At 33.5% G+C, this 16,265-nt stretch overlaps 1 protein-coding gene across 1 annotated transcript in view; it reads right to left on the bottom strand.

The window, feature by feature from the left end:
• Positions 1 to 16,265, bottom strand: part of LOC106870561 (serine/threonine-protein kinase 17B) — a 115,230-nt gene that overhangs the window by 89,672 nt on the left and 9,293 nt on the right. The gene's annotated exons all lie outside the window — the stretch shown is intronic.

Genomic DNA, 16,265 nt, shown 5'->3' with positions numbered 1-16,265 from the left:
GGGGGGGGGGGGGTAATGGTATCAACTAACCCTTCCTCTCAAAACTGCTGATCTTGTGCCTAAAGAAACGTTTATTAATAAAATCCCTTTGAAAATAATGACAGAGCTAAATTATGATGGGTAGACTAATATAAAGAAATAAACAAGATATTGCACGGACGACATATGAAAAACAGCTTAAAAAAAAAAGCTAGGTGAACAATAATATTGATTTCTACCAAAGGACATAATGCAACAGACTTTTGGGGATGGTTTAATTAATTATATTGACCTCAGTCCTTCTTGATTGGTATTTTATTTTATTGACCCTGGAAAGATAAAGACGAAGTTGACCTCAGCATTATTTGAACTCAGAATATAAAAGGCTATTACTAAATACCATAAGGCACTGTGTCTGACATTAATGATTCTGTTAATCCACCACCCTAAGGCTAACAACTAAATAACTGGCTGATGTAGATCTGTTTTGAAAAGAGAATGCAAAGAAATTAACAATGATCACTAGACTGCCCTTCTGACCTGCAAAAAAAAAACAAAAAAAAACACTAAGCTATTCACCTATATCTATACATATTTGAATGCTAATCTTTTAGTGGGTAGATTCTTAGCTTAATTGTAATGAGTAACCTACAATATTATTTAGTATAGCATCTGTGTCCAACTAAATTGCTTTAATTATATTTTGCCATGAGGTTGTGTGTGCGAGATGAATACTTAAAGTATGACTATTTTAGTAATTGCTTTTTGGGTGGATTACTAAATTTTAAGAGGCTTACTTCACTCTAAAAGCCATTACAGTTTGACAAAAGACACAGATTTAGAAAGAAAATGAGGAAGTTGTATGCCATTCTTTTAAAACTAACATCTGTTAACTATTTACAGTGTGCCAATAATATATAGACAACAAACTGTGTCCTTTTTAAATAAAATTACAGAGAAATTAAAACAGTATGAAATTTATTTACATCTAATGGCAGATACTGTTAGAAAGCGTTCTAAATAAAGAATAAGTAGCATAAAAAGCGCATTTTACTGAAAATTATCTAAAAAAAAAAAAAAAAAAAAAACCAAAGAAAACAAAATCACCGATTCAACAGTAGCAAATTATGTAAATATTTTTCTCCTACCTTAAATAACAAATTAAAATTTATTTTAACACAAGATTTTTTTCCAGAGATTGTCATCACCATTATTATTATTGAGTGTAACACTAAATACCTTAAAGTATTTAGTTTCATTCCTTGACAGGCTGCTTTCATAATGCTACCATTGTCAACTTGGCTTTTGCACATAATGGGGATCAGTTCAACTAATTTTACATCTCCCCTACAAAGTTGTGACCTTGTGCTAATGTATTATTGTTACTATTATTGTCACTAGGGTAGTGGATAACAGAAATGGTAGGGCACCAAGCATAATACATTGCAGTATTTTATGAGTTTCTTTTACATCCTATTTCAAATACTACCAAGGCTGACAGACTTTTATCAACTGGAGTTGATAAATCAAATATCAGTGATGCTTTAATTGGCTGATCCCCTTCCCAAATCTTCTGGCCTTGTACCAAGTGTAAGAAATTATTATCAATATATGGATTACCAACAGAAGGTAAGGGTACTTTTTACAACTTGCAATTTAATGTTTGTAATCCAAGTGGATGTTTTGTTTTTCTATTTTAACTCATCAATTTATTATACGTTTTGTTTTTATTTATTTATTTGCTTACTGGTTTGGATAGGAATTAAATTTTGCATTTTCTGCCCTGCCTGGAATGGAAAAAAGCTTTTCCTCTTGCTTATTTAACTTTCTGAACATGGCTTCTTCAAAAGTGGCAGGTGGAGGAAACTCACAATGGCAGTAGCAGCCTTGTAAATACAGAGGAATAAAATGAAACTTATCTCTCCATACACAAAACAGAAGAAATTTTATATAAAGATATAAAAAAAAAAAATGAGAGTATCATTATCATCTTTCAATGTCCATTTTCCTTGCCAGCATAGATTGGAGACTTTGACAGGATCTGGTGAGCCACAAATGGTCATTTTGGGCTCCAATGTAAACTTTGGTATAGTTTATGTGGCTGGATGCCCTTCCTCATGTCAAGTACTACTTAATAGAATGTACTGGGTGCTTTTTTTGTGCCACCAGCACTAGTGGCTGGAGCTTGACATGACTCTGTGACTCACTGGATTCGGTCCAAGTGTGCAAACCAAGAGTGATTGGAGAAAATGTGGGGAAGCTGATGTAGTAAACAACTGCAGCAGTTCAATATATCTTTTATTCTTTACTTGTTTGTCATTAGACCGAGGCTGTGGAGGCGGAATGGCCCAGTGGTTAGGGCAGCGGACTTGCGGTCATAGGATCGCGGTTTTGATTCCCAGACCGGACGTTGCGAGTGTTTATTGAGTGAAAACACCTAAAGCTCCATGAGGCTCCGGCAGGGGATGGTGGCGAACCCTGCTGCACTCTTTCACCACAACTTTCTCTCATTCTTACTTCCTGTTTCTGTTGTGCCTGTAATTCAAAGGGTCAGCCTTGTCACACTGTCACGCTGAATATCCCCGAGAAGTACGTTAAGGGTACACGTGTCTGTGGAGTGCTCAGCCACTTGCACGTTAATTTCACGAGCAGGCTGTTCTGTTGATCGGATCAACTGGAACCCTCGACGTCATAAGCGACGGAGTGCCAACAAGACTGAAGCACCACCTTGAAGAACTTTTAGTTGAATGAATTGACCTTGGTACTTAATAATTTTTTTTTTTCATTTTAAGCCCGGTACTTTTTCTATTGGTCTCTTTTTGCTGAACCACTAAGTTGTGGGGACATAAAACACTAAAACCAGTTGTCAAGCAGTGGTGGGGAACAAACACAGACACACACAAGTTCCTTTCAGTTTCCACCTACCAAGTTCACTCACACAGCTTTGGTTGGCTATAGTAGAAGACACTAGCCCAAGATGCCATGCAGTGGGACTGAACCTTGAACCATGTGGTTGACAAGCAATCTTCTTACCACACAGCCATGCCTAGTTGTGTGAGTTTAAGAGTACCAAACCTGAAGATTCAAGAAATCTGGAAAAAATATTTTACACAAGGAACTAAAATGCAGGGTTGATCCAGATGAGATTTAGTGCTTCTAGATTATTCATTGTACATATGTACATCTTTTCATTCATACTATACCATAATATCATGAGCAACAATATTATCAGTCAAACTTTTAAAACAAAAAAAATTGGTTCCAAAAACCAAGAGGATCTCAAGCCTAATTTAGCTGAAATAAAATTCTAAGTTAATAAATCTAAACACACACAGTTCGAAACAAAGTTTAACCTAGTTTTAATGTTTGTTACTGCTTCAAAGTTCTCTGTGAACAGCTTATGAATGTTAGCCTTTCCCCAAAGTTTTACACTTTGGCAACGATCATTCTACAAAGAAAGCAAATGGTGTTAAAAAGAAAGAAAAAAAAAATCAACAACAAAAAACCAAAAATGCAATCTAACAATTTGTTTATGATGAACATTAACTAGGACCACTTATAAAATCTAGAAAATATTCCATTATAGAGACTATTCTATAGTATCTAAACTGATTAGAAAAACCAATTACATCAAAATGTCAACTAACAACTTATTAGTTTATCTTGAAACTAATAACTAAATTATTAATAATAATTATTATTACAAATAATAACATGGAAAATACACATAACTTTTTCATAATTATTTCTTTAGAATAGATGTGGACATGAATAAAGCGGGAAGTAAAAGACAGAAAACTTTGCTCTCTCAACTATATCTATAGTTGCTCCATACATCATAATATATCTGAGCTGCTACAGCAGTCAAGGAGAATGTTATCATTCAGCTATCATTTCAAAGAATAATAAAATGATATAAAAGTGCTTAGGGTAATAGAATTGTGTAACAATTAACTTGAGGTTTGACCTACAAAGAGAAAATGAACTTTCTCTCTCTCTCACTTTTAACAAATATTAGAAAACATGCATAAAACCACCCCCCAAAAACCCCAAGTATCAATAGGTCAGCTTTTCCAGCACTGGTCTATGGATTTCATTGTAATACATGTATTTTGAAATATTTCTAGTTAATGGTTTTATTTATTTTTTTATTAGTGAGAATCATTGCAATAATGTTAAAACAACAGGATCATATCAAATTAACCAAGATATTTACAGTTGACTCAAATTACCTAATTTACATTGCGGATACTTATAAGCTAATAAACAAGGAGAAAAGAAAAAAAAACCAAGCACCCACAACAATACCAGTTTTAAGTCCTGGTATCTATATTAGCTTGCACATTTTAAATGTCCAAGTTAATACATAACATTGGACTATATATATATATATATATATATATATATATATATATATATATAGCCATGCCTTATTTTGAAAGCAAACCAATCTGTTTATAAACCAAATAGTACACACTGAGCTATTTTTGCTTTCATATTACATTATTTTTACAAAACTGAAGGAAAAATTGTATAAAATTGTTTCTCACACAAGTACATGGCCTGAAACTATGGTGAAAGGGCTTGTTGACTACATCAACCCAGTACATGACTGGTACTTTATTAAACAAGAAGGATCAAACGTAAAGTTTTTAGTAATAGCAAAAATATGAATTATACCTTTAGAAAGCATTTAGAATTTTTCTATAGACAAATCTAATAATTGTCTTGCTTCTAATACTTCATTATTCATTGTTATTAAGGTGGTGAGGTGGCACAATCATTTGCACATTGGGCAAAATGTTTTAAGCATTTCTTTCAACTCTTTGTTTCAAGTTCAAATTCTGCTGAGGTCATCTTCGCCTTTCATACTTTTTGGGGTCAATAAAATAAGTACCATTTGAGCAATGGGGTTAATGTAATCGATGAATCACTTCCCTCTAAAACTACTCGCCTTTGGTCAAAATTTGAAACTTTTATTTATTGTTATTAAAATTCAGGCAAAATAAATAAAAATAGAAAACAGTGGTTATTGTGTTCACATTCTCAGTGAAAACTACATCCTGTACCTCTGTGCTTTTGAAATAACGGGATAAACCCTTTAATTATAAAACAGATAAGGGTTGCTGGTAAGAAGAGTATCCGGTCACAAGATACTACCTCAAATAAGTACCTGTCCAACCAATGCCAGCATAGAAAAACATGTAAAATAAATGAACGAACGAAACACAGGAGTATAGAAGTGTGCTGTTGTGACTCAGCTATAAATGAGTTTCCACTTGAATGGTGAGGAATTTATGTTAATGATGTATTGTGAAAGGACCAGCATGCCAAAGACTAGATTCAATGTTTCTTCTGCATGCTGTAAAAAGCAACTAAAAGAGGCTGAAGTAGGATTTTCACTCTAACCTTGTATAACCCTCACCAGCAACAACTACCCATACAGACCCATGGGTTGTGGGGTTGTTGTCTGAGTAGTGCAAAGATATTATCTGCTAAGAGTAGCGACGTGCTGTTACAGCACGTCCCCATACTACTACTATTACTACAACTACTACTTAGAATGTTCTGTTCTGTTGACAGCAGCATGTGCAAGAAGATCTGCGCTTCAAGTGGTAGCACACATATAGAATGCATATTGTTCTGTTGATAGTGAGTGTATAGAATAGTTCAAGTAGCATTGTGTATAGAATGAACCACATTCAGTATGCAACAATGCATGCAATCAAGTGTGTAGCTGGGTAGTTAGATTGTGGAGGTCATGTTGCTACCAGAGCTGGTTGGCTTCCTTGACTGTTCATAATTAGAAATGCATGTTGATACAGCAGGACACAAACAATTGACTGGTTGGGAATGAACTCAATTATGCAAAATTATAGACATGAGCTTGCACTCGTATGATGGTGGTGCTACAATCATTGTGTAATGTCAAGACAAAGGACACATACACATGATAGGCTTTTTTCAATTTCCATCTACCAAATCCACTTTCCCAAGGTGCTGTACAGTGGGGCTGAAACTGGAACCATGTGGTTGGGAAGCAAGCTTCTTTAACACTCAACCATGTCAGTGCTTACCATAGACATGCATGCAGCTATCCTTTATTTAAAATGTTAGGAGTGATTTAACCCTTTTGCATTTAATCTGGTCAAAATATTCTACTGGCTTAATGCTCAAACTGGCCAAATGCTGTCTCTTACACCTACCCTACAATGTCATACTAAAAGTAAACAATCACATCTTTGAAATATCAGAGCTATGAGATAATGGATGATTAATTCAAAAGAATGTGAATAAATAAGCATTACATTTGACAGAATAAATTGAATGCTAAAGGGTTGAGGTCTCACAAATTGAGCAGCTGTTTAGAAGCTTCCCCACTGACTAAGTTTTGATCAAATTTTATATGGTTACAATGTTTACTCCCACCAACAGTCAATTCAAAGCAAAATCTGATAGCAGTGTATGAGCCATTGTAGACATGATACAAAAGACCGTTTTTGATAAATAAACCAAAATTTACAAGTAGTTCTGACAACAGAAACTGAAGTATGGCTGAGAAAATCAGTTGCTTCCTCTAGATAATATTTTCTTAAACTGGGAAGGGGAAGACACTACAACAATCCGGTTTTGTTTTCTAAGAAAGTAAATATATGGATGTTTACTTCCATGAATGTATTTCACTACAGTATGGACAACAGATGATGATGATGATGCATTTATGTACTGAAAACTGGATGTAAAATGATGATGGATTATCAAGTTGCAGACGTTGCACAAGTGCTTGACACACCACATATTATATTGAGCACAGATGAGTGATTCTAATCAAAACATTTAAAGATATAAAACACTGGTCATCAAGAATATAGAATATTCCACCAAGTATAGTATGAGGAAGTTACCAAACAGTGTTAACTCTTTTGATACCAACTCATCCAAAACTGCCCCTACTTCTAAGATACAAACTTCCTGTTTTAAAGTGGTCTAAAAACTTTCTATTAAAATGTAATATTGATTTATGCTCAAGAAACAAAGTTTAATAATGACGAGCATTTTACTAAATTCTTTGGTATTTTGAAAATTAATTGAATTAAGGCAGTGTATTTCAACAGAAATTGGCACTCCGTCAGTTATGACAATGAAGGTTCCAGTTGATCGAATCAGTGGAACAGCCTACTTGTGAAATTAATGTGTAAGTGGCTGAGCACTCCACAGACATGCATACCCATAACATAGTTCATAAGGAAATTCAGCATGAGAGAGAGAGTTGTGATAAAGCTGGGCCCTTTGAAATACAGGAACAACTCATTTTTACCAACAGAAATATAGTAATAAAAGGGTTAGGTTACTGATGGTTCAAGACTTACTGCTTGAAATCTATCTGAAGCTATCATTAATAGTTGAAAGCAAAAAACAGAGCAGACAGCATGTCCTTTAGACTAATTTTACCCCAATCTGCATTGCAACAGACGTTTTTGTAATGCTGACAATGTTTTTCTTTCATCTACAAACAGCATTTTCAATGGCTGGTTGCTGCTTTGATTGTTACCAGCCACCAATACTGCTACAGTTAACTTTGCCTTACACCTCATTGATATTAGTGGTTATGTCCTGAAGTCAATTCATTTAATCAGCTTTTCCACTTTATCAACATATTTGTGATTTTGTGCTTAATTAATCAAGTATTAGCCAGCAGTATCTGTTTACTATCTCCCCACCATATGTTTATTTCATTTCAAACTTTCTTATTCCATTTACCATATTTCCCAGCATTCAGGACTATTTTTTTCACTGAAATAAATCTTGAAAATTGACCCTGAATCTTAGAGGACAACAGTTATGTTTTTGTGGGCTAATTTTAATCCAAAAGGCATGTTATCTATGCTAAACTTATTCTACTTTAAGTGATCAAATAGATCCATATGCTGCTAAACTACTATGAAAACAACTTGTAAAAGATGTGGAAGTGCAAGACTTTGTTCATATTGTTTTCAAAAATTTTCAAGTCAAAGCTGGAGAGTGCTTTTGAAGTCCGAGTAAGTTCTGACTTCAGAAGCACTTTCCAGTCATGGTAAGTCAATTGGCTAGCTAATGTAATCAAATCATATATGAAAAGATGCTAACGTTTTCAGAAAAAAAAATCCTGAATACTCTATTGAAGATGGGATGATCATGAATGAAATGACAGTTGAGCAATGAAATCCCACTAATGATAGATCCATCCTATTTCTTTCAAAAATATAATACCCTTAACACAAGGCATACTTAATCTCAAATTTTGTACCTAGAATCTTTGTAACTTATTCAATGAAGTATATGTTTTAGACACTCAGTTCCCTACTCTACATTTGGCAGTTACAATCCATAGCTATTTCATTGCTTCTAGAAGAAACAAACAATTGTCCTTCAATAGTTTATGTCAGGCAAACAAGCAGCAAAGTTCATGACAGGCTGGTATTAAAAAGAGAAAAAATATATTTATGTAAAATAAATAAACATATAAAAGCATAATTTATTACAGCAATTTAAAGAAAGTGGCAGGTGAAGTAGATAAGGATATTTTAGCCTAAGTGGTAAGTATCTAAGATATAATCAAGATTCTGCTGGTACCACTTACATACATATATTTCACTAATTATGGATTCAGAAAATGCAAACAAATTAAAATTCACACACATACACATTTAATGAAGTAAGCACTAGCACAACATGACAAGCACTTTAAATCAAGTTTACATATTTATGAATGCATGTGTATGTGTGCATGTAAAATGAGTTATTAACAGAAAAAAAAAATGGTACAGCCAAGAAGAGACAATTGTATAAACATACACAACAAAAACCACTATTTGTATAGCTGATAATGTGCTACAAATATGTCTAAAATACAGCTATGCATAACTCTTCCATATAAACAACTCGACAATTGAAGTTCGATATAGGCCAGTTGGCTTATTTCAATAATAGTGGCTGTTAGAAGCAGTCATTTCCTGCTGAGGGAAAGGAGCTCTTAAAAAGCAAAGGAAGTTTGTAGCTATTAAAAAAAATAAACTAAAAGAGAAAAAAAAAATCAAGAGCGAGACAGTGACAGACACAGAAATCACAAATGCTATGAAATAACAATAAAAATTACAATCCATCTTTATTTTTGAATAAAGAGTTTAGAAGCCTCCAAATATCTAAAAACATTTTCAGAAAAATCTAGTGGCTAGGAAATTTGAAAGATTTCATTGCTTTAGCTTCTACAAAAGTAGTGAATAGCTCCAGAAATTAATGTATGCATTGGGCAATGAGGATACACGAAGAAAAAAGTTCCCAAAACACCAGGAAACAAAATTATATGAGACTATAATATACATGTACACAACAACAGTAAGAGAGAAATCTACACAATTATAATGGTTGCAAATCTATATGCAAGGAATAAACTGAACAAAGCCAAACAAAACACACACACACACACACACAGCATCATCATTATTATTTAATGTTCACTTTTCCATGCTTGCATAGCTTAAACAAAATTTGCTGAGGCAGAATTTTTATGGCTAGATGCGTTTCTTGTCATCAACCTTCACTTGGCTAGTCATGTTTTTCACAGAAGACTGGAAATTAACATTGCTTGTATGATGATGCACATTTACAACCATCACATCATGTCAAGGGTTCATACAAACACACACACACACACACACACACAATGGACTTCAACTTCCAACTGCTAAACCCACTCACATATATATACATACACATATTTATTGAGTGAACAAGATATGTAAACATCATCATGCACCCTTTTCTGCCAGCTAGTGAGCTAGCATTGAAAGCGATCAGCTGAAATAATAGGGTGCTTGTTTAAAAACCTCCTATGCCTAGTTTAGCTGGTTACAGGTGAGATTTGAAGTCAGAATACACAAGCAAAACAGATACCACAAAGTGTCACTAGGTACGCTTTAACATTCAACCAATCTACTGTTGTGGAATGGTATTTTATCTATCAAATTTGAAAAGGATGACAGAGTTGGTCTTGGTAAGATAAACATACATACACACACACAACACGAACATGTAGAATCAGAAAAGACATTCCAAGTGAGGCAATAAAACTTGGAATTACAATGTCCTTAAAGTCAACTTAGCAAAGACCAATGTCTTAGTAAGTAGGAAAATAGACAGTATCTGCTTCCATCAGGGAAATGGCCTTGCTTGATAGGTAGGAAAGGAGTATGTAGAATTTTCATACATTATACCCAATGGAAACTATGGAAGCATGAGATGCAGTAGTATCGCAGGTAGGTCAACATAGAAAATGGACTTTGTATGTGGCAGATGCGCAGGAGCAATAAGTACTAAGACTGCACAAGATTTCCTCATATGTCTAGGAGGATCCTTATAGGTACTAGATAACTTCTGTTATCTAGGTGGTCTAATTACCTAATTAATTATCAGTAGAGGAGCAGCTAGAGTAAAAACTGACTGGAAAACTTCAGAGAGCTATTACCTGTGTTGGCAACAAAAAGTGTCTCTCTCTCAGAGTGAAAAGTAGATTGTATGATGCTTGTGTATGAATTGCAATGCTACATGGTAGTGAGAACTGTAAACTGTTAAGACAGAAAGCAATCAGGCATGATTGAATGTTTGCAAAGAGAAAAGGAGAGTCACCAAGCTTTGTGGAACAAACTCAAGGAAATAGAGAACAACACAAGATAAGATGAATGAATCTGCATGCCTGTTGGGCTTTGATAACCTCCTTCCTCATTAGAATGAACATAGAGATGAATACCACATGGGAGCCTTTAATTGAAAAAAAGAAAAACATTAACCCAATGACTGTAAGAAAGTCCAGCTTAAAGGTCTTCATTTCCACAATCTAATTCTCCAATGAGATTAGCATTGGTTAACTGTGTTCCGTCCCTGGGTGAATCAAGCTATATATACCAGAATTGAAGAGTAATGAATTAGTAGCTTTGCAGTATCATAAGTAGAAGAATAACTAATAAGGATCAAGAATACTTCTGGTGTGGACAACAGAATGAGAACAATCTACCACATGAATTTACTAGAGTTTGGTTCTAAATTCTGAGAATATTACCGAAAGACACCAGAAGACACAATGAATGAAGCATAGTGGATATAACCACAATGAAAACACTAGTCTGAACATATTTATAATAATAATAATATATATATATATATATATATATATGCATATATGCTACACACACACACAAATGTATAAGCAAGGTTGATAAAATGACTTGTTTCCTGTACCATTAATTATAAGCTTGAAATTCTACTACAAACTCCCCCCCTCCATCTTAACCAAAACATTTAACAAACAGCTGATGCCAGCTTGACTTCCAGAAGGATTGAATAATTTTAAGTTTATATTTTCCAGCAGATTTCAAAATCAGCTTCAAAAGTTTGACTTATTTCTAGCAAATCAATCCTGTTAGTCCATGGATGCTGTTGTTTAGTCTTAAGTCAGTCCTATTCTATCAGACTTAATGATTTTTGTTGTTTTTCTTTCAAACTTATCTTTCTACATCTGAAAGACAGGGTTTTTGTTAAAGTGAATAGAACATTTTTATCCACAAGCAAAACATGATGGCTAAAAATCCTACCAGTTTGGTGAAGCAAAAACGTGGCCAGGTTCTGTGAAATCTGGCAATTATGCAATACCAGCCATTCTTCCAGCACTAACTTGAACTTCTGCAGTCAGTTATATTGCACAAGAAACAAGCAGCTGGCTGTCAGTGAGCTGATTCTGGAATGCAGTTTTTATTTTTTGTAGGAGCTATTTCACTTCTCTTTAACATACATATATTACTGAAAATAGAATGAATTATTACACGTTTAAACTTTCAAACTTTTAAAATATACAGCCTGTTCATTTGCATTAACTGGTGTTTTGGCTACTTAAATAAAAAAAAAAAATGTACACCTACTCTTTCAGGTCAACCCATCCAATTCATGGTACTTAGAAGTGGGTTAAGTACTGTGCATCTCACAAATGGAAAAAGTTGGTTTATCATGAATGACTTTGCAACTGTATCAGACATTTCATTTGGTCAGGCTGATAACAGCTTTCTGAACTAGTTTATAAGCAGTGCTTAAGATGAAGTGCTATTAAAGAAGATGAAATAATATTACTTTTCTGCAACAGTTTTGTCTTTAAACTGTCTGTGATATTAACTACCTGCTTAATTGATTTATATCTTTGAAATTTCCACTGTATGAAATCAAGTGAAGTTGTACTTTAAACCTATAGAATACCTCACATATTTATAAAACTACTCAGGCAGTAATTATGCCATAGGACAAAAGTTTATGAATAATATCTGCATAATGTCATTATTTTTCAATACAGTTGCAATATTTGAATTCGTTAAATTCAACATATTTTCTCTTGGAGTAATGGAAAAACTAAGAGATCAAAGGCAGACAATGAATGTTTATTGATTAATTTTTCATGTTGATTTTGCAAATATTTAGGTCAGTGTACTTTAGAATATCAAAAGAATGTGAGGAATTCTAGAGGGTTAAAAAAAAAAAAAAAAAAGGGAACAATTTAAAATGTTGCTAAATCCTTTCTGTATTATATTGACTTTCAACAATATTCCCAAAATGAATGGCAGAAACAGAAAAACCTTCTTCGTCAGAGAACATAAAAGGAATCAACTGTTTGATGGCACAAGGATCAAGTGATAAAATTTGTCTAACAATTTTAGTTAACATTTCATTCTGGATAAGCCATAGATTTGGATAGTAAATATTATTAAAAACCAGCACCGTCTCATGAACTAAAAGGTGTTAGCAGTCCAATATTTACACAAGATGCTGATGTTGAGTAATAGTTTTCTAGTTCAAGCACGCAAACACCTTCTCAACATTGAAGATTCCTTCTTGTCACGTTGAAGCCAGCAATACAGGAAACAATGCAGTGCACTGGTTGAATCATCAGAGCGTCGGAGAAAATGCCTGAACTCTTTGCATTTTAAGGTCAAATACTGCAAAAGCCAACTTAGCCATGCTTCCTTCTGGAAGCCGATAAATTAAAGTACCAGTGAAGTTCTTATAAATGCATCCTAAATGCATGTGTATGTATAAAAGTCATGTATATACACACACACACACTTGTGTGTGTGTGTATGTGTTTTAAAGATAGATGAAAAGAAACAGAAATAGTATGTTGAGAGTTGGTTACACGAAAAGTGGAGTCAAAACAAGGAAGCCATCAGATATTCTTAGCTTTGTGACATTCCAATGTCTGGGGATGTGTTTTTCTTCCTCTCCTCGTCCTCCTCCTACAAGCGACCAAAATATATAGTGCAGCTGGGCGATTGACTGATCTTTTTATTACAAATAACCGTAATATATCTTAACAATAACACCACACACCCTCAATTTCAAAATAATATATCTGAGGATTTTGCAATTTTTTTTCCATTCATATATATATATATATCATTTCTGACACTTTTTTCCCCTTTCTCCTAGAAAAAAAAAAGTTTTTATTTACATTGAAAAAGCTCGTATAACAAGTTTGAGGAAATCAGGCGGGATAGAGAAGGGAGCTGCAGCAGAGCATACACATGCATAAATTCAGTGGTAAATAGAATAGCTAACTGGGTTAAAATTTTAAAATGAATTTGAACATGGTTTAAAAAAATAGAAATAAAAACAAAAAAAAAAAACGAATGTTTATATCGAAGTGTAATCAAAAACCTTTAATTCGAAGATATGTTATCTTGTGTAAGAAGAAAAACTAATGTTTGATTCTTTCGGGTATTGAGTTTGACGTCAGCCCATAGCTTAATTACTTCCTAACCTTTACGAGGTGCATATGAAACATCACAAACACACTATGTATGTATATTAAAATGTTCTCTCAACACAACTCCATGCTATTTAATTGATTATACACACGTGTGTGTGTAAAACGTAAAACTATAAATAATCCCCACATTCGCAGATTATCAAAAACTACCATATCATCGAGTTGTTTTGAAGTTACGAATGAACTAGTTTAATCTTTAAATAGTTTACGTAATAACATGAATAGTCAATGCCAACCCAACAGAATGCAGACATTAAAAATGGTAATTCAATAATGAAATAAAAATAATTGGTGTGCCTGAACTATCTCAAGATTCTCAAATACGGCAGGATCCAAAAGAAACCCACTATATTTTGTTGAATATAACGCATTTTGAAGGTCTTGAAATTTGTGAAAGTCTGAATACATAATAATGGCTTCTGATTTAGGCACAACAAGATCAGCAAGCTTAAGGGAAGGGGGTTAGTCGATACTATCGATCCTTAAGTAAGTGACTGGTACTTTATCGACCCAAGAGGGATGAAAGGCTAAGTTGACCTCGGCATGAGTTGAACTCAGAATGCAAAGAACTGGAACAAATACTGCTTTGTGTACATAATACAATATCGAATTAGAATGCTGTGGGTAAATCTTACTTCTTAAAGCAGTAACATATTAGGCTAATTCAATTAGTTACACCTCCGCTATATAATGAATAGGCATTCGACTTGATGCAATATTACGATAGAGTGACATTTTGAGACCAAGGCCTATTTACACAGTTAGTATATATATATATATATATATATATATATATATATATATAGAGATAGAATAGGGGCCTAAAGCAAATATTAGACACTAAAAACTCGATATGTACAATGCCCAGAAATTTTACAGCAACTTGTTCCGTCCTGCTACATTTTAGGTTCAAATCCTACAAGGACAGGAACCGACTTTTGTCTGTCAAATTTCTGGGGTTGATGAAATAAGGGGGCAACCATGCAACGAAGATGATTTATATCTACTTTTGCAAATGTGTAAACTAATGCAAACACGAGAAAACATTATTATGGTAGGTCATTGTTAAAACTCATCCTACAACACACACAAAGAAAGGATAAGACGAGCCAACGCGGCTGTTGTCTCCCTCAAATGACACATCATCTGAAAGTAATAAACACATTGGATAATGTAGTCCTAGATACACTGTGCCTAATAAATAAGACGGGATTGCTAAGGCTGGAACGCCTTTTATCATAGATTCACTCAGAGCTGTACAAAAAAACAAAAACAAAAAACAACATAGGATAGAATAGAAAACAGGAAAGCAAATGAAAAAAAAAAAAAAGAAATAACCCAAAAGAATTTAACATAACTTCTTTTGTTCCTTCGAAATACAAGACATCGAAGAAAAAGTTGTAATGAAATAAGAAACAGTTCTAAATACATCAAAAGATTTTTGAAAGTGAAAAGACGGTTACAGGAAACGTAACATCTTGACACACTCATTATACATATATATATAATTTATTGGCAAAATGACTACACCTAGGCACAAGGAATATATATATATATATATATATACATATATATATTATATATGTCCAATTCCCCCTCCCCACAAACAGTTTCAATTCCAATTGGTAGGTAATAATAAACAAATACAATCAGTGTTGAATGCATAATGGTTAAGAAGGGAAGGCTTGAAGACATTAGATTGATGTTTATGAAAGAAAGGGGCTTGAATGACTGAAAACTACTATTATTATTATTATTTTAAAGATATAAACAACAAAACACAAAGCTTGATCCTGCAGTTAAAACAAAATCTCATACTACAAATTATTAATTTACAATACGGGTGTCGACTGTTTGGTTTCTTTGTATATTTTTTTATCCCTTGCGTTTTTTGTTTAAATAATTTTTTTTTATACCTTGTCGTTATATTTCGGAATGGTAATTTTTTTTTCTTGCCAAATGCCGAAATATAACAATATCTGTTTCAACACTCGATTTCACACCAGGAAACTTGCAAAACGAATTCATAAACGTATTTTTTTAATACTTTATATGACATCTAATAAACGTACCCGAAATTGACAAAAGATAAATTTATAACAAATAAACAAAACAATTTTCATTAGAAATATTCGGTAATCTTTGAATATAATCAGAAGAGTATCATTTACAACCACAAAAACGTAATTTCAAACGGTGAGCTTAGCGATATCAAATACACTACCTACCCGAATTACACAATAACCGAATGCAAACCACAATATATATATATATATATACTTTATTTAAAAGCAGCAGAAAAATAACAAAAGACTGTTACTCTGAGTTTCACGTTCCCGTTCATCGGATGGTTTTGTTAGAAATGGAAAAGGATTTCTAACAAAACTGTCCGATGAACGGGAACGTGAAACTCAGAGTAACAGTCTTTTGTTATTTTTCTGCT

Source organism: Octopus bimaculoides, chromosome 1 (genome assembly GCF_001194135.2).
Source record: "Octopus bimaculoides isolate UCB-OBI-ISO-001 chromosome 1, ASM119413v2, whole genome shotgun sequence".
NCBI classification, from domain to species: domain Eukaryota; kingdom Metazoa; phylum Mollusca; class Cephalopoda; order Octopoda; family Octopodidae; genus Octopus; species Octopus bimaculoides.
The sequence above is the reverse complement of the archived record's forward strand: the minus strand, read 5'-3'. Positions and strand labels throughout refer to the sequence as shown.